General features: G+C 42.6%; 1 long non-coding RNA gene across 1 annotated transcript; it reads right to left on the reverse strand.

Moving 5' to 3' along the window:
• Positions 1 to 9924: 9924 nt before the first annotated feature.
• LOC146895662 (uncharacterized) lies at positions 9925 to 16704 on the reverse strand. Its single transcript, XR_014997578.2, has 2 exons — positions 15829 to 16704; positions 9925 to 10205 (listed from the first exon to the last, which is right to left on the reverse strand). It is a non-coding gene; the product is annotated as an uncharacterized LOC146895662 (long non-coding RNA).
• Positions 16705 to 18171: the final 1467 nt, after the last annotated feature.

An 18171-nucleotide genomic window follows, 5' to 3' on the forward strand; every position in this document is an offset into this window, starting at 1 on the left:
AACTTACCAAAACTAAACAAGAAGACATAAACAACATAAATGACCTATAACAAGCAAAAAGATTAAAGCAACAAAATAAGAAAAGTCTTCCCACAAAGAAAAACATAGACTGGACAGTTTTACTGCTGAATCCTGCTGAACCTTTAAGGGACAGAGAACACTGATACTTCTCAAACTTCCATGATATGAAAAGAAAAAAATACTACCATGCAATATAGGCTACAACAACCACCAAAAAACCCACAAAAAAATCCTAAAGAATAATTTCCCTGATATATATAGTCATAAAAAGTCTCAATAAAATACTTGTAAATCAACTTCAGAGCACATTGAAAATATATTATGATCCAAGTTTGCTTCATCTTACAGATGCAAACTTGGTTTAAAATACACAACTCACATCATTATCTCATGATATGAAAAAGGGCCTTAAAGTTCAACATGATTTTTTAAAAAATCCCTAAAGAAGCTAGGATAAATGGAACATTACAATGAAGGCTATAGATGCAAATCCATAGCTAATATGGTAAGTGGAAAACTCTCAAACATTTCAAATTCAGGAGCAAGAGGACCAGGTTATCACTCTTCCCTTCTTATCTTCTTATTCAGTACAGTGTTTGGAGTATTAGCCAGAGCAACAAGACAAGAGAAAGAAATCAAACAGATACAGGCAGGAAAGGAAGAAATTAAACTCTCCTTATTTACAGATATGATTCTGCATAAAAAAGGACCCCTAAAGGCTACCAGAAAACTCTTGAACCTGATGAACACTTTCAACAATGTAGCAGAATACAAAATTAAAATATAAAACTCAGTTAGCCTTTATATATATATATATATATATATATATATATATATATATATATATATATATATATATGGTGACTGTGGTGAGAAAGGAATTTCACAGCAGGAAGCATCTTTAAAGTTCCAAAGCCACCACCTAGTCTCTTTTCTAAATTAAGATGTAGCTCCACTGCTCCATTGATGGGCTCACTTCCATGAATGAACCAAGGGGAATTCTCCACTCAGCCTAAGCCTGTATCCTTTCCCAGTGTCCGCCTTTATTTCCAGGGCCTGAAATCACACTTGCCTTGCTTTTGGGTTTAAGAGAGTCGCAGAAATTTGGAAGCAAATTCCTAGGCTGTTCATTTAGGGCCTGCAGTGTGTAGGTCTGGGTGATGCAGGCTGCCACTGCAGAAATATGTGGTCGTCCATCTAAAATGTCCAGTGAGTAAACCCAGGCCTCCTTTAAGATGCCCACAGCAGTAACTCAGTCTTTCCCTGTCCTGACAGTCATCAAATGGGTATTTGGGGTTTACTCCTATTTGGAAGGTTGTTGAAATCCTTTATCCAAAGGGTTCAAAACTTATAGTAGCAGCTAACCAAGAGCTAGATTTAATCAAATGTACTATGCAAGTACTGACTGCCCAAGCGTGGTAACACACACCTTTAATCCCAGCACCCAGGAGGCAGAGACTGGTGGATCTCTGTGAGTTTGAGGCCAGCCTGGTCTACAAAGAGAGTTCCAGGACAGCTAAGGCTATTAAACAGAGAAGTCCTGTCTCAAAAAAAAAAAAAAAAAAAAAAAAAAAAAAAGAAAGAAAGAAAGAAAGAAGGAAAGAAAGAAAGAAAGAAAAGAAAAGAAAAGAAAAGAAAAGAAAAGAAAAAAAGGCAAACAAGTCAAGAAATCCAAACAATTCTAAGTAAGATGTGCAGTCGTGGTCTCTAGGTTTTGAGCTCCAACAGACTTCACTGGGTGCTGATGCCAAGATAGCTTCTCTCAGGCTCATGCGACTGATGACGTGGGGGAAACTCTTTATCCGAATGACTCACAGTTTGGTCAAACTCACTGTATTCAAAGCTGAGCTCAACACTGCCATCCCCGAACCTCACTCCCCCGTGCTCTCGATCCTAGTTGGTGATGCTCTGTCTGACTTAGAAACGTACAAGTCACCCTTGAAACCTTGGTCATTTATTACCACCATCCCCGATATCTAAATTTCCAGAGTTTAGCCCCCGCTAATTACATCACCAATGCCCCTGCCCAGATAGAAAATTTGCTTTCTATCACTTGAAATAGACGGTTTGCCCCCCACCAAGTCTGGGAGCAGCATATCTAACACTCAAATCTGAACTTTTTGTTTTTCCCTGAATCAGATTGGCAGTTCCCCTATATTTACAAAACAAACCCAAACTTTTCAATAAATGTGCTCCATCCAGCACCCAGGGCTCCATGCAGTGCTCTGCCCAGCATCCAGGGTTCCATGCAGTGCTCCGTCCAGCATCCAGGGTTCCATGCAGTGCTCCATCCAGCACCCAGGGTTCCATGCAGTGCTCCATCCAGCACCCAGGGTTCCATGCAGTGCTCCGTCCAGCATCCAGGGTTCCATGTAGTGCTCCGTCCAGCACCCAGGGCTCCATGCAGTGCTCCGTCCAGCACCCAGGGTTCCATGCAGTGCTCCGTCCAGCACCCAGGGTTCCATGCAGTGCTCCGTCCAGCACCCAGGGCTCCATGCAGTGCTCCGTCCAACATCCAGGGCTTCATGCATATACAAGTCCTGCCTAGCTCTTTAGTCTCGTCTCTCTTCATTCACTTTGAATATTTTTATTGCATTTAATTTGTTTATTTTGTGTATTTTGTATTTATGGGATGGTTTATAGGTTAAGGGTGGAGGACAACTTGCAAGAATCAACTCTCTCCCTAGGGCCTGAAGTCACGTCATCGCGCTTGGCAGTGGCTGGTACCTTTACTTGCTGAGTCATCTTGCTGGGCCCTTCATTTATTTTGTACTTCATACACCTGTCACCACAAGTTGGTCATTACAATTTTTTTCAAAGGTATTTGTGGGGAGGAAACCAAATGTTATCAAAAAGGGTTTTTTCTCTTAGAGCTGCTTTTGTCTTTGCCTATTGAGAGCCCCAAGCTATAGCTTTGTCTTGTACCCAGCAGCTCAGGATATATGGGAAGCAAAAGAAAACCGGAGAATGCACCGCCATGTAACCCACCGCGTCTGCAGGGCCGAGGCTGTATTCCTTCTAAGGGACTTCCTGGGTTAGTACAGGATTTTTCTTCTTTAGGATGCAAAAGGGAAGGCTAGTAAGAAACAGAGTTATTCAAGTTTGGCTGGAACCAGGGTCCATGAAATAAGTTCTAATGAATAAATAAAAGAGACTGTTTGAGAAATACTTAAGGACCAGAGCAACGGGGTGTTTTGAAAGATGTGTACTCCTCTTGGATGAAGCAAGGGGAACCTTGCTCTGAGTACCATCAGATGATGAGGAATTATGGGACATCAACTCCCAGGAAGAGTTTCAACCTGTGGGGCACAATAAACATGCACACACAAGAACAAAGCCAAAAAGCCTAGCAGAGCATCTGGGTGGAGAGGATGACTTGGAATAACTCAGCCTGGTATGTATCAGCCCAGAGGCCAGCATTAAAGCAGTCCTATCTTTACCCAAGTCATGTCCGAAGGTGCACTGTTTGCTCCGTTGGTGGAAGAATGGCCAAAACCTCTCCAAAGGGACCTCATATAAAGTCCTTAAATAAAAACAACCATGTTAATGGGAGGCTCTTCAAGTTGACAACTGTGGGACTTTTGGACAACTGTCAGAACAGCTTTTAATGGAACAAGCAAATAAGGGGCTGTGATCAAGGGCTAGGACAGCATGAATGAGAAGGCGTAGTTTGGGAAGTCCCCTACCTGGGCATTAGTATGAGCCCCTCCTTCCCCACCTTAGCCCATGGCGGATGACTGGGTGGTTTATTGGGAAGGAAGGAAATGGGGGGAGTGAGTCACCAAGATCTTAGCAACAGCACAATCGTCCAGTATTGCCAAAATGGGATCTGACTTTAGCAAATGACCTGCCGCTTTGGAGGCAGAGGATCCATGGCACCCTAAATTCAAATGGAGTGCAGAGATCTATACAACAGCTGCCTTTAAACCTCAGTTGAGTTATGAATGGAATCCCATTTCCACAAATTCTGCTTCCGTGGGTCCTCTTGAAAATCCCCCATCTGCCCTGAGATTTGTCAGATTCCATTACACTGTGGATCTATGGTCTCAGTATGGAAGCGAAGTGTAGATCCGCTCACGTGTGGAACCCTTCCCTCCCTTCTGTGTTTTGTACAGTGTGGTAGGCCGCGCAAGTGAAGAGCTCCTTGGCCTGAACGTTTCCGTCACAGAAATCTGAGAGAGTCTCCAGGCCTTCAGCATAAAGGAGTTCATGAAGAACATAGCACCAGGAAGGAAAGAATTTTACAAGCACTCTGAGATGACAGCCCTGATGGAAACGACCTGCTCTGGATCGTCAGAGCCACTGACTGGAATCCTTTGCGGGTGTAGCCGGCTTCAAGGACCTGATCCTAAAGCTAAAATAATGGGAGGTTCTGTTCCTGCTAACGTTCCTCAGGACAGCACTAGAGCACAAGGCGCACACTTTTATATCCATATGGAACGTCTCCCGAGGGAGGGGGAGTAGATACTGAAGAGGGACAGCTGTGGTTCTTACAGGGTTCGCTGTGATCCTGTGGGACTCGATCTGCACAGCCGAGTGGTACCTCGGCTCCTACCCTAGTTCCCTTAGACCCAGTCTGGAATGGGTTTAAGGACCAAGAAGATGGCTCAGCGGGTGAGGTGCCTACTGCAGAAACACAAGGACTTGTTTCAGACCCCCCAGCAGCCAAAAGGGGGAAAAAAAAACAAGTGTGGTCGGCCTCACCTATTGATCCAGCTCCGGGAGGCAGAGAGGCAGAGACAGGAGGCTCCAGGGGTCCTGGCCAAGTCAGTGCCTTCCCAGAAGTGACCATTGCCACAAACCAATTTCAGAACTTGGTTTTACTAAAAGAGAAGCCTGGAGGATAGGTCACTCTCTGTGTGGAAGTCCCTCTGCCATATCCAGCACTTTGCAAAGCCTTATTTAATTCTCAGCCTGGTCTAATGTTAGAGAAAAGGTCTGTGCTTATGTTCTGTGCTAAAGGGAGGCAGAGAAAGACAAGGAGCATCCTGACCGTGAATGCATCCAATGGCCCTAACCTGCAGATGGTAGTTTACAGTTATGGTGGTCATAACCTGTGATGGCTTCAGTGGCATCGGTAGTGCAGAAGTCCTGTGAGAAGTCCCTTGAGAGCACTCACATAGGAGACTTTGGGTATAGCTATTGATGTGACCTAATTTGCACCAACTTCCTGCTGAACTATTCAGGAGACTTTCAAGCATTGCTCCTGGCAGTTCCGACGACTGAAAATACGTACCAGCTCGGAAGTTGCTATTTATCATTTATAAACTCTATATTGGAATAGAAATTAATCCAAAATAGCAATCATTTCCACTAAGCAAAGCTAAGTCATTTTGTGGTTGCCCATTCTACACAGCTATGTAGTGTAACCAGACTTTCTGTAACTCTTAAAAATGAATGCACTTGAGAGCAGAGACCAACTGTACCCACTGCCAGAGAGAGCTTTTCCGTCATCAGTGTACCATCCTGAGATGGAGAATGGGGGCACCTGTACTGTAAGACAGACCAGCACATGGGAGCTGTCTAGGTCCTTACCATGCACTGACTCCCATACAAGGGAGGGTCGTGTCTGCAACGCAATGCTGAGCCCTCTGCCTTGGATCCCGACTGCTCTGATTTCGTGTGGGAATACTCTTGGCTTTTCCACTTTGTCTGTCTGCCTGATGCTTCCTTTCTCAAAGCCTAATATTTGCATACGTTGTGACAGTGATTGAGCAGGTAATACCAATAAAAATCCCGCTGTACATGATCTCAATTATAAATCATTAGACTAATACTACCTTAAATCAGTAAATAAAATAAAAATTCAGAGGTTATCAGCAGCCTCTTGACACTTCTTCTCCACTTTGGATATAGAAGTTCAAGCCATCTCGAAAGATGAGACAAATTGAAGTATTCACTCTAAGTCAACCTGCCAGTCTGTCTCACTGGGAGCCTTTCAATGCCAGCAGCCTTCCACTGCCTCCTCTGCAGTCAGTCATTGTATTCACTGGGGTTCTCTACATAGCAGAACTTATAGAATGCATCTGTCTGCATCGATACAGAAGAGATTTATTAGAATGACTAGCAGGATGTGTTAATCCAACAATGGTTCCTTATAAATGGAAAGCCCAAAAATCCAGTAGTTGCTCAGTCTCAGTTGGAATCCCAACTGAGAATTTACTGAAGAAGAAAGGAGGCTCTAATGCCAGTGAAGGGATGACTTGCTAGCAAGGCAAGAGCAAACAGGCAAAAAGCAAAAGCTTCCTTCTTCCACATCAGGCTTTCAGCAGAAGGCACAGCTCAGGTTAGATCTGGTTTAAAGATGTACCTCCCCACCTCAAGGTCTGGATTAAAGGCATTTATTCCAACTTCAAATATCTGATTAGGCTGGGTGGTGGTGGTGCACGCCTATAATTCTAGCACTCAGGAGGCAGAGGCAGGTGGATCTCAGTGAGTTTGAGGCCAGCCTGATCTACAAGAGCTAGTTCCAGGACAGGCTCCAAAGCTACAGAGAAGCCCTATCTTGGAAAACAAAACAAAACAAAAACAAATATTCAATTAGATGTAGATATTCCCACTTCAAATTCAGCAGAAATTCTGCACAGGTGTGCCCTCTATTTTGGGGTTTTAGTTTATTACGGATGAAGTCAAGTTGACCACCAAGAATAGACATCACAGTCGTAGTCTCAGAGATGAGCATTCTTTTTATTTTTATTTTTTGGTTTTTCAACATGCACATTTGAGGGCAAGGAGGTTGAAGTTTCTCCCTAACATAGTCGGTGTGAGCTTTCTTCCACAGTAACAGGTAAAGAAATCTCCAAAAGTGGAGAAAGGGGTTCTCTGGTACTTGCAGAGGTATTCTCTCAGCAGGCACTGTGTGGACTTTTTCTCATGCTTCATTGCAAAAGTCCATCTAAAAGGACTAGGAGGGGCAGCATCTAAAGAACCCTAAACTTAGAGGTGCCAGGAGATCTATAGGCTTCTAGTCGCCATAGCATACAAACATAAGTTAATCCACCAGCAACTGAAGCACACTGGTAAAATTCAACCAAAGCACCTGTCTTGCGGACAAAGCAGAAAGCAAGAAAGGCCAACCTTGTTCTAGAGAGAGTTGGACACCAGGGAAGATGGACTTACGGGGGAGAAGGTCCTCAAGTTGAGATGATGCAAGAACTGGGAAGGGGGGGGGTTGAGCTACTCTCATAGCAGCTCTTATTCAGGGGAATCTCCTGAGGACAGTGCGTGGAATATTCCTTCACATTGTGTGAATACATGTCGCTGTGATTGTTTTAAAAAAGAAAATGACTAGCCATTTCTGAAAAAGGATAAACTTAGGCAGGAGAGCTAAACTAAGAGTTCTGGGAGGAAGAAGAGTCACCAGAAGATACAGAGAGGAGCGAGATGGGCTTGTTGTACTGAGAAAGGTAGCAAGCTATGTGACAAAGCATAGATAAGAACTTTAAGTCTTAGAAGACAGAAATTGAAGAAGATGCCAGAAAATAGAAAAATCTTCCATGCTCTTGGGTAGGTAGAATTAACATAGTAAAAATGGTGATCTTACCAAAAGCAACTACAGATTCAATGCAATGCCCATCAAAATCCCAGCAAAATTCTTCACATACCTTGAAAGAACAATACTACTCAACTTCATATAGAAAATTTAAAAAAAGCCAGGATAGCCAAAACAATTTTGTACAATAAAGAAACTTCTGGAGGCGTCACAATCCCTGACTTCAAACTCTACTACAGAGCTACAGTACTGAAAACAGCCTGGTACTGATATAAAACTCAGGCAGGAGGACCAATGGAACCAAATCAAAGACCCAGATATCAATCCACACACCTACGAACACCTGATTTTTGACAAAGAAGCAAAAAAATATCAAATTGAAAAAGGAAAACATATTTAACAGATGGTGCTGGCACAACTGGTTATCAACAGGTAGAAGAATGAAAATAGATCCATATCTATCACCATGCACAAAACTCAAGTCCAAATGGATCAAAGACCTCAACATAAAACCAACCACACTGAACCTCATAGAAGAGAAAGTGGGAAATACACTGGAATGAATTGGCAAAGGAGACCACTTTCTAAATATAATCCCAGTAACACAGACAGTGAGAGAAACAATTAACAAATGGGACCTCCTGAAACTGAGAAGCTTCTGTAAAGCAAAGGACATGGTCAACAAGACAAAGTGGCAGCCTACAAAATGGGAAAAGATCTTCACTAGCCCTACATCAGACAGAGGTCTGATCTCCAAAATATACAAAGAACTCAAGAAATTGTATACCAAAAGATCACATAATCCAATAAAAAATAAAGTACAGACCTAAACAGCAAATCTAAAATGGCTGAAAGACACTTAAGGAAATGTCCAACATCCTTAGTCATCAGAGAAATGCAAATCAAAACAACTCTGAGATTCCATCTTACACCTGTAAGAATGGCCAAGATCAAAAACACTGATGACAGCTTATGCTGGAGAGGTTGTGGGGTAAAGGGAACACTCCTCCATTGCTAGTGGGAGTGCAAACTGGTACAGCCACTTTGGATATCAGTATGGCAATTTCTCAGAAAATTAGGAAACAACTTACCTCAAGAATGAGCAATATACGCAAAGGATGCTCAATTGTACCACAAGGACATGTGCTCAACTATGTTCATAGCAGCATTATTTGTCATAGCCAGAACCTGAAAACAATCTAAATGCCCCTTGACTGAATAATGGAGTACTACACAGTGGAAAAAATAAAGAATGACATCTTGAAATACGTGGTTAAATGGATGAATCTAAAAATCATCATAATGAGTGTGGTAACCCAGACCCAGAAAGACAAATATAATATGTACTCACTCATAAGTAGCTTCTAGACATAAAGCAAAGAAAAACCAGCCTACAATTCACAATCCCAGAGAACCTAAACAACAAAGAAGACCCTAAGAGAGACATCCATGGATCTAATGTACATGGGAAGTAGAAAAAGACAAGATCTCCTGAGTAAATTGGGAGCATGGGGACCATGAGAGAGGATAGAAGGGGAGGGAAGAGGAGAAAAATACATAGCTCAATAAAAAGAATGAAAAAAGAGCCAGAAACAAGCCTGAGCTATTGGCCAAGCATTTATAATTAATAACAGCCTCTGCGTGCTTATTTGGGAGCTGTTGATGGGACAAAAACTTCTGCCTACTATACTGAGTCCCAATGCAGGGGGCTGGGGACAGATTAAAACATGCTTAAGGGTCTAGGAGGACAGGTTTCTGCCACAGATACTCTCTGAGTGTAACCTGAAGGCCATGGAGAAGAACCTCCACAAATATGGGGAATGCGGGGAAAAGTTTAGCAAGAATCACCAGCTTCACGCTGGACTCAGGCCTGTGGGTTGAGGTCAGGAGCGTGGAGAAGCCCTTTGTGAAATGACAGACTCTGTTCCATCCCTGCACCCAGGACTCCAAGGGGAAAGCCCCTTGAGTATGTCAAGGTGGGGTGGGCGGGTGTTGGAAATACAGTCACATCAGATAACCCCGAGAAGAGCCAACCATGCTACAAATACAGGAAGCCCTTCAGCTACCTCTCTGCTCTGCCCTGACACAGTGTGGCCCAGGGTGCAGGAAAGCCATGGGAGTGTAAGGAATGTGGGAACAGCTTTTACCATCCAGTTCCCTCACTCAACACAGAGCCCTGCTGGACATAAGCCCTGTCCTGTGAAAGCGTTTCCAAGTCTCCACTGTTGCCTGGAATAATAATATTTCTACACTTGATGTAGGGGGCACACAAAACCTTTGAGTATAAATGACTTGGGAAATCCTTCTAGAGACCCCCTTCCTTTGACAAATAAGGCTCAACCAAAAAGAACGACATTAGACTGTAAGAATGTTGTCAAATAAAATGATTTGATTTCCAAGGAGTCAGGAAGTCACACACAAGTGCACACACTTTATTTCATTATATGAGGTTATGAAAGGATTCAGCAGCAAGGAAGGGGAACTCTTTTCATCCCACAGTTTCAAATACTCAGCACTCTCATTTTCACTCGACTATTAAGTCCTTGTTTTCTTCTGACTCATTTTCTCAGGCCCGTAAAGGCAATGGTGCAGCAAGCCCCGTGGTGTTCCTAAGTGAGCAGAGTCTCCCTCTGCGGTTTGAGCTTCTTCGGTCCTCTGTCAACAGCCTCTCCAAGCCCAAATCACCAGGATACTAAGGGAGATGAGGCCAAAGAGGAGTTTACAGTACTAGAATCCAGCTCTCTTTAAACAACAAGGAAACAATTTCCATACAAATACAATATATAAAGATGTAAGATATATAAATTTTTTGACATGCTAATTAAGTTTTTAAAAATCTATCCTAGAAAAATATTCTTGCAGATATGCAAAGCTGTATGTAAAAGAAAATCATGTTTGGCCTTACATATAAGACATTGAAAATTGCTTAAGTGTTCACCAGTAAAAGTATACTGAAATATACCTATCCTACAGTACGCCAATTCTGTGAGTATAGTTATTAAAATATCTCCCAGATACAGCATTAGGTAAAATAATAAATAAACTCACATTTGAAAGGATGCCTACAAGGCTGTTGATGGGACATGGAAAGGACCAGACTCTAGGGAGCGTCTACTTTATAGGGTTCACTGTTGTTTGTTGTTTAAATAAATAGCATGTATTGATTTTGTAATAAAAGTTTCAATATTTTCATAAAGCTGTGGCTTAGAACAAAAATGGTTTCTCTATTTACCATAAAGCATTAACTTTAATGGATTTTGTTGAATCTTAGTCTTATTATGCCCTAAAGAATTAACTAAGACCAAAGATCCAGAGTTCCTTGGTCAAAGTTAGTAAATGATAAGGTAGTTTTAAAATGATGAGCCAACACATGTAAAGAACAATGCATGTTAAACAATGAGAGTTCAGCATAGACTCCTCATTTCCTTTTAACTATTAATCTATGGACTACCTTTGCAGGTGGTAATGACTGGTTTAGGTGTCAAGTTTCTGTCTTTTCCGATCATAAGGAAAGTACCCTGAGTTCCCTCTGTTAGTGTCAATGCACACACAGTCGTGGCTACAGGGCATCTGTAGATGCTTTTCTCTGGATGAATGTGATCTTGTAATACCAGCTCTGTTTCCTGACTCTGTGACATATGTTAGCATTCCAAAAGCATACATTTTTTTCCAACATTATATTCATGTTAAGCCATCAGACCTATCCTTTCAGGAAAACAAGTTTCAAATCAACAGATCCTATCTTACATTTCTGTGTTTGCCTGTGTTCTCCCTCACAAATGATGAATATGTATTAAAGTATTTATTAACGTCATTTCTTGGGAAATCACATACTGTCAGAAAGAATTCCCCTAATTATAAATAAAGGAGTGGGGTTTTTCACAAAGAAATATATAAAACACCAGTAAATGTAGTTGGGTAAGAGTCATAAGAGTCATAGTACACGCTATGAGTTACTACACAGAAGATGTATTTATTTGTGAGTTTTGCTTTCTTATTTAGCAAAAGAAGTAGGCAGCTGTGTGATGACAAAAGTATATTCTGCCTATTGGGGATCTTTTCCAGAAAATGAACTGTGAGAAGCAGTGAGTCATCAACCGGAGAGGAGAGCACGCATGCCTCAGCCGGCAGATCTCTTTCCCGGAAGAGTCACTGATCCTTGAACTCCGGCTGGATGAGTGTCAACTGAGCATGTCTCACCACCCTGGGAAAGGGGACTACAGAGTGTTGGTATTTTCTGTGGTTAAGATCTGCCTGCAACATTAGAAAGGAAGGCGGCCGCCCTAAGCATTAAGGACAATAATTCTACATCTGGAGGCAGTAGTGGGTGATGGGCGTGACCTTTTGTTTTAGGAGTCCATGATAGTCATTCATCAAGAAAGTTATTACTTAAGAGATCAGAGATAGAGGGAAGGGTCTCACCATGGTTCTGCAATCATCTGGGTTTGTTACAGACACACTGAAGTAGAAGAATAGCCAGGGAATATTTCAAGGCATAGTTTACCAGCCATACAGATGAGAGCAAAAAGTTAGTTTCCTGAACTGGCCAAACTCCTACTCCCTCTAGTTATGCCATTACAAGGAAACAAAACAACTTTGGGAAGTGACTTGAGTCCTTAGCCAATTCAATTAAAGATGTGCGGATTATTGGAGGAAGATAGGAGTTTTATGGTAGAGCGGCACAAAGGGCAGGGCCTAGGAAGAGCAGCAAGTACTCTCGACAGCTGAGCCGGCTCTCCAACCCCTAGCTATGCTCAAGTGTCTAATATCTGAACTTTTAAAATGATTTGTTTGCTTGTTTAATATGTGTATGGGTGCTTTTGCCTGTCTGCCTGTGTATCACATGCGTCTGGTACCCACGAAGGCCAAAAGAGGGTGTCAGATCCCTCGGAACTGAAGCTATAGACAGTTGCTAGTCACTTTGGAAGAATGGTCCATGCTCTCTCCAGCTCCCTCTGGACTTTTTACAGTTCTGTTTCTGTTTCTTGGTTCTTCCTCATCTATTTTGTGATTTTCTTCATTTTGGACCGCTAACTGAAATGATATTCCGGAAATTCTTTGAGGCCTGGAATCAGTATGCCTGCCTTCAGGGAGAATTGGTACCTGCTTTAACCAGGAACCTGGAGGCAGTGCCCAACTCAGAATGATTTAAATGCTCAGTTTGGGATTTCTCTGCTCATATTAGTCATGGGAATGCTAGCCTTAATTCCAGTGAGAGCAACTCCCTAGCATAAAGTTCTCAGGAGAAATTTATCTTTTTCAGCATCCCAAGAGTAAAACAGAGAGTTATATTTACTGGGATCTCTTTTGGGAGTCACCTTTCCCCTAGATCCTACTTCTACCAGATAGACTCACCTACTGTAGGCAAGTCAGTCACTTCCCACCATACACAGAATTTACGATTGTCTCCTCCCGCCTAAAGAAGACTTTCCCATTGGCTTTGACCTTTAAGAACTTTTCTGTCTTGACAACAAAGCTATACAGTTTTAATTGTTTTCTAATCTCGCTTTCTCTTAAATTCTTTGCGCCAGAAAGACTTTTTAAGTACCTAGTATTTATATTCTATATAGAACTTCTGTTATTTCCTTATATTATTTTCTTTACCTTCCAAATTAAACCAAACACTACATTTTTAACACGCACACACGCACAGAGAGAGAAAAAGAAATAACTTCTATGTGTAAAGTAGCAATTCTCCCTTAAATATCAAAAATAGAAAAAGACCTGTTGTAATAATCACTTTTCTTCCTTCCTTCCTTCCTTCCTTCCTTCCTTCCTTCCTTCCTTCCTTCCTTCCTCCCTCCCTCCCTTCCTTCCTTCCTTCCTTCCTTCTTTCTCTCTTGTTTTCCAGACAGAATTTTTCTGTGTATCCCTGGCTGTCCTGAAACTTGCTATATACACCAGGCTGGCCTCAATCTCACAGAGATCTGTCTGCCTCTGATTCCCTAGTGCTAGGATTAAAGACAGGTGCTACCACACCGTGTAGAACAATAATTTCAAGATCGAAAGATGGAGAGACATTTTAACTTCAATTTACTTTATATTTTGTTGAGATCGATAACAGCTTTCAGTCAATTAGCCCATGGGTTGCCATTTGAAAACCTCTAACAATGTCACATACCAGCTAGTCTATGCGAAAGTTTGCCCAGAGATTTCTACATGTGCTGATATTTCGTTTGTGATCTAACAAATAAAACTTACCTAAAGATCAGAGTATGGAGCTAGCTACTCTAGTTGGCCATAGAGGCCAGGAAGTGGTGGAACACACCTTTAATCGCAGCACTAGGAGGACAGAGGCTGATGGATCTCTATGTGTTCAAGGCCACCCTGGGCCTCACAAGATTGAATCCGTCTACAAGAGAAACAGAGCCAAGCAGTAGTGGCTCAAACTTTAATCCCAGCACTAGGGAAGGTGGAGATGGGAAGAGATGTGGATGGGCAGAGAGAGGAATATAAGGAATATAAGGAGCTCAGAATTTAGTCTCAGGTTTCATAGAGACAGTGTTTAGTCTGAGGATTTGTAGAGACAGGATACCCCATTCAGCTTGAGGATTTTACAGAAGTATGAACTAGTGACTGGCTGCTCTGCTTTCCTGGTCTTTCAGCTTTCACCCCCAAATATCTGACTCTGGGTTTTTATTATCAAGACCAATTAGAATTCACGCTACACTCATCCACCAGTGTCGAACAACTATAAGCCAGTACCATAAGATCTGTATTCAACTGAGTGTAGGACTCCATAAAGAAATAAAACATGAGGTGTAAGGGCCACTGTAAGGGGGAGTGACCCAGACACCAAATTCTCAGCAGAAGAATGCCACTACCCTGGAGGGGTGAGGGTAGGGGCTGCAAAGGCAGACAATGAGCAGCAGCGAGCAGGCATTTTCTTTTAACTAGAGATAGGGCTTTAAGGGGAAAAGGGAAGTCTGAATTACAGTGAGCTGGTACATCCTGATTGGACACGTTAGCCAAATAATGAATTTTGATAGATGGCTCTTGATGTTTAGCCTCAGGAATGAGTCAGTGGCCAAATAAGGGAATAAACCTTGGGAGTAGCTTTAGAAATATTATCTAATAATTTTTAGTAAGGGGGAGAAGGGTAAAAGGCAGAACCTGCTAGTGCGGTGTTTATCGCCCTTGGGCCTGCTAGAGAGCTAGGTAGTGTGAAAATTCTCTACAGGGAAAAACACTGACTCTCTTAGCCTCAGTTTTTTTAGCTGTAGAAACAACATGTGACCTACCCGGACATTCTGAGAGCTTATAGGAGGAATGTCCAATTGTAGCTATTGGCGTCTTGCTTATATTATATTCCCTGCGGAATACTCCCCAATGAAAATTACAAATGCAAAGATTGGAGCAACAACTCAGCCCCTGAGGGCCGGCACCCACAGCAAGGGATCCACAACTGCCTGTATCTCCAGCTTCGGGAGATCTGACACTCTCTTCCGACCATTTAGGGTACCTGCCGCACGTGTCGCTTACGTCCACACAGCCACACACACACATACTTATATAAAATCAATATTAAAAACAAATCTGTCTTTCTTTAGGTTGTGTCTGTCGGGTCTTTTGTGACCGTAGCGAGACAAGTAATTAATACAGATAGTCTGCTCCAAGCTGTGACCAGCGGCAGTAGGCTCTGCGTCAACGCTTTTGTGTTTACTACCTCACTGAATTCTCAAGGAAGCCCATCAAGTCAGATGCCACCTTTGGTCCTGTTTTCTAGATGGCAATTCTGTGGGTCGGACACGTGAGACAGCTCGCTTGAGCGAAGACGCTCATCATTTGCAAACAGCCTCCGCTCCTGCGGTCTTTGCCACGGATAATAATGTAAACACAGTCACAGCGAGCTACAGATTTTTCTTGAAAAAAAAAATTCCAATCGCTTTGATTTTCTCACACTGGGATGTAAGGTGGAAAGATAGATACGCAGAAAAGAAAGAAAGAAAAACAAATCTAAAAGTGGATCCAGAGCTTGGAACGACAAGAACGTAGGGAGAAAAGAGAACTGCCATCTTCCCACGGCTCCCCACTCCGTGTCTCCGGCTGGCCCAGCTCCTGTCTTCTTTATCACCACCACCTTGTGTCTGATTTTCTTAAAATCATTTCTCTCACCTCCACTACTGCAGCACAGCCCCTGCTTTATCTCCCTGAATCCACTACCAGGTACTCCCACCCCATTATCTCGATCTCAGTCCTTCGTGGAAGACATAAAGCATGGGCTGTTTTAAATTGCCACTATTTTTTAAGCACGTATCTCTTTACAGTCCCCACCCCCGCCACAAACCCTCTTTAGTGGTTCCCTCTTTACTTACCAGAAGGCAGAAGTCCACAGTGGAGCCCACAATACTCTTCCTGTTCAGCCTCTGTCTCTCTAGCTGCGTTGTGGCTTGTCAGGGTTTTTGGTTTCTTGGTTTTTTGTTGTTTTTTTTCTTTCCACTGTTAGCTTTGTATACATCCTGTGTTCGCTGCCTGGCCTGTCTTCATTCATCTCTGCCTAAGGGACTCTTTCACCCTTTTCCCTTTTTTTTATTTTTATTTTTATTTTTTTTAAGAGGCTTGCCTCAAATTTGTAATCCTCCTGCCTCTGTCTCCCTAGTGCTGAGATTACAGTCCCATGCCACCATGGCTGGTGGGGTCTCACTATCTTGCAGGCTGCTGCCATCACTTTAACTGTGTAAAGCCTGCGAGTTCCTGCCCCCCTGGACCAGGGTTCAGTAGACTGGCTAAGCACTAGAATAAGAAATGTGTAGTGGTCCCTATACCCGGTCTCTTGGCATCTAGTTTTAGCTCACTCTTCTGAATAACTAAGATGGAGTTAGGTTACAAACTGGGCATATTTGACTTCCTAGTACCTGCTATTATGCTGGGCATACAGGAGGCACTTGAGAGTTTCAGAATTTCTGAATAAACATCTAACCATGTGACATCAACATGTTTCTTGCTAAAACTCCAGAGCTCTTCTGAGTAAATTTCAAGTTGATCATCAAAATACTGCTACAGGGGGAGACAGAACTGCCCAGCATCTACCGCTTGGACCACTGAAACATGGCGTAAAAACAGCATGTGGATAATGCAAAAATTCTCTACAGGGAAATTATTGCGTAGTCTCTCAAAGTCCTTTCCCTAGTGACATTTTTTTCCTGAGGCTTAAAATTGGATATATCTCAATGGTGTCTACTAACATATAATGCTAGTGAGATTTCTGAAATCCTAAATAAAATCATCGGACCAAACTCATCTTTGACAGCGTCTTCTCTTGAAGATTGGCGTTCCCACATCCCCAGTTACACCCATCTTCCCGCTCATAGCAAACAACAAAAAAATAAATAGCCTCTGGTGTCAGAAAACAATCCCGAACACCTGTGTGCCTGCTTGCTTCTGGCATCCCATTCCACTGCTAGCGATAAATGAATCATCCTGGTCAGAATTATTTCCCTCCTCTGTTGCCCGATAGTACACTGTACTCTGCCACTATACCTTGAACATTTTGTGTGTGTGTGTGTGTGTGTGTGTGTGTGTGTGTGTGTGTTGAAGAAAAAACAATGTGTACTCAGAACTTTACAGTCTGGAAATTGTTTCCATGTATTTAAGTCACCCGAGTCTCACTGCAGCCCTGTGTTTCCAACAGAGTCAACGTTAATAAGAAACGAGAGAAAGAAACAACTCAGAAACCTAAAATGATGGCCTAAACAGGCATCTTACGGATAGAGAGCTGGGCTCGGGCTCGGGCTCTCTGCCTCAAAACCTTGCATTCCCCACAGCTGCTTTGTGAAATGAGCATTAACTACCGTGGCTCCTCCTGGTGCCCTATGCTTCTTAAAGCTCTGGACAGAAGGAAACAAGTTTAGCTTCATTTAACTTCTTTAGTGATTCATCTGTTAACATCCTCCTGAATCAAAGTTCCCAATGTGATGGTTAAGTAGGGGCTGTGACTCATATTTGAAGATGGATTCATAGATTTTTTTTTAAAAAAAAATGCCTTTCTTTTATCTTATTTTTTATTGTTTAGATGCCCAGTTTTCTGAAAAAAAGAAAAAGGGAGAGGGTATGGATTTTGATGGGAGAGGAGGTGGGGAGGATCTGGGAGGAATTAAAGAAGGGAGTAGTCAGAATATACTGTATGAAAAAAAATATTTTAGTAAAAGAAAAATAAAACAACAAAACACCATGACTCTCACTGAGATGAAATGAGGTTCTGCATGGACAGTTAGCTCCACTCATTAGAAAACCGACTGCTTCCCACACGCCAGGCTCAGAGCTCTTGGAATCAAATTTACACTGCGGTGATGTTGTAAATATTGTATTCACCACGTTCAGACGAGCTGTAAATCTACTACATGGTTATCTGAGAGGAAGAGTATGTCTCCGACCACCCAGACCAAAGACATTTAGGCCACAATCAAATAAAGCACGCAGTTTCTCAGCCTCCTGGGTAGAGCTACCAAGCCCGAGGTCTCACCTTGAGGAGGGGACACAACAGGGTGAGGTGCCAGGACCCAGCCTGCTTAGCAACTGTTTTCCCAGCCCCAGCCTTGCACATCGCGGGTCTAACAGGCTGCTGCCGCTTCCATTAAATTCTTACTGATCAACTACATACATTAAACCTCGATGAAGGAACTAAGTATAGATAAATAAGATAAAGTGACTTTGAAGGG

This window comes from Myodes glareolus, chromosome 2 (assembly GCF_982192425.1).
Source record: "Myodes glareolus chromosome 2, mMyoGla1.1, whole genome shotgun sequence".
Taxonomy (NCBI): Eukaryota; Metazoa; Chordata; class Mammalia; order Rodentia; family Cricetidae; genus Myodes; species Myodes glareolus.